Source organism: Brachyistius frenatus, unplaced genomic scaffold (assembly GCF_029030835.1).
Source record: "Brachyistius frenatus isolate BFR_SWC_R1_liver_20210118 unplaced genomic scaffold, ASM2903083v1 Contig_1, whole genome shotgun sequence".
Taxonomy (NCBI): Eukaryota; Metazoa; Chordata; class Actinopteri; family Embiotocidae; genus Brachyistius; species Brachyistius frenatus.
Genome location: NW_027210600.1, coordinates 1 through 1,744, shown reverse-complemented (window position 1 = coordinate 1,744; position 1,744 = coordinate 1). Strand labels below are relative to the sequence as shown.

The window sequence follows — 1,744 nt, the reverse complement described above, 5'->3', positions numbered from 1 at the left end:
AGTGTGAGTATGACAGGTTAGAAGTTAAATATGCTGAATTAAATAATAATTAAACAATTCTTCTTCATGGCACCAGTGAATGTGCGGCTCATTGCATCAAAATGATTGATGATCGTTCCAGTGCATGTCTGTTCACGTGGTCGTGACAAAAATGGGCTCGAAGGGAAAGCGGCGACGTGAAAACCACCGCTAACATTGCTAACAATAAAGCTACTGCTAATGCTAACTTCATGTGTGGTTCCCTTAAACCTACAAGTACGTCTTGGTACGAACTGTATTAGTACAAAAGCTGTAGACTGTCTGTAATTTACCCGTCTGCTCCTCTCAATGACTGATTCTAAAGAAAAAAACACTTTCTTCTTTGTTGTTTGTGTTTCTAATTTCACACTGAAATGACTTTCTTAACTTATTTTCTGCTTGGTGGATAAAACGACATCAGATATATAAAGAACATTAAAGCCGCAGGATGAAGTGCGACTGTAGGAAAACAGAAACCAGTTTAAAGGTCACTTCATTGTGTTTTATTGTACAGTATGGTTGAATTTGATATTAAACACCGACAAGAGTTTCGCAGCTGTGGAGGAGTTGTGACAGAAACCTGTTTGTGTACGAGAACACAAAGAGACGATGAAATACAAAATGTATTGGAAAGGTGTCTTTAATAAAATGCTGCTTTTTATATTACACTGGATGACCTCAGTGACGACCTCAGTGACGACCTCAGTGATGACCTCATTGACGACCTCAGTGACGACCTCAGTGACGACCTCAGTGATGACCTCAGTGATGACCTCAGTGACGACCTCAGTGACGACCTCAGTGACGACCTCAGTGACGACCTCAGTGATGACCTCAGTGACGACCTCAGTGACGACCTCAGTGACGACCTCAGTGACCTCAGTGACCTCAGTGACGACCTCAGTGATGACCTCAGTGACGACCTCAGTGATCAGTGACGACCTCAGTGATGACCTCAGTGACGACCTCAGTGACGACCTCAGTGATGACCTCAGTGACGACCTCAGTGACGACCTCAGTGATGACCTCAGTGACGACCTCAGTGATGACCTCAGTGATGACCTCAGTGACGACCTCAGTGACGACCTCAGTGACGACCTCAGTGACGACCTCAGTGATGACCTCAGTGATGACCTCAGTGATGACCTCAGTGACGACCTCAGTGATGACCTCAGTGACGACCTCAGTGATGACCTCAGTGACGACCTCAGTGACGACCTCAGTGACGACCTCAGTGATGACCTCAGTGACGACCTCAGTGATAACCTCAGTGACGACCTCAGTGACGACCTCAGTGATGACCTCAGTGACGACCTCAGTGATGACCTCAGTGACGACCTCAGTGACGACCTCAGTGATGACCTCAGTGATGACCTCAGTGATGACCTCAGTGAAGACCTCAGTGACGACCTCAGTGAAGACCTCAGTGATGACCTCAGTGATGACCTCAGTGACGACCTCAGTGATCAGTGATGACCTCAGTGACGACCTCAGTGACGACCTCAGTGACGACCTCAGTGATGACCTCAGTGACGACCTCAGTGATGACCTCAGTGACGACCTCAGTGATGACCTCAGTGATGACCTCAGTGATGACCTCTGATGACCTCAGTGATGACCTCAGTGATGACCACACATCTTTCTTTAATCTGCAACAGAAACAAAACAAAGTAATAACTCAGTGAAGAGTTTCAGTCCATTTACAGTAGTTGTTAGTTTCTTTTTG

The 1,744-nt window shown here is 46.3% G+C and overlaps 1 long non-coding RNA gene across 2 annotated transcripts; it reads right to left on the bottom strand.

Moving 5' to 3' along the window:
* Positions 1-498: 498 nt before the first annotated feature.
* LOC138614126 (uncharacterized) lies at positions 499-1,271 on the bottom strand. 2 transcript variants are annotated; one of them, XR_011310849.1, is made up of 4 exons: positions 1,129-1,271; positions 1,033-1,092; positions 768-791; positions 499-695 (listed from the first exon to the last, which is right to left on the bottom strand). It is a non-coding gene; the product is annotated as an uncharacterized lncRNA (long non-coding RNA). The 2 variants fall into 2 exon arrangements; XR_011310677.1 differs by lacking the exons at positions 1,033-1,092; positions 1,129-1,271 and having other exon boundaries at positions 768-887.
* Positions 1,272-1,744: the final 473 nt, after the last annotated feature.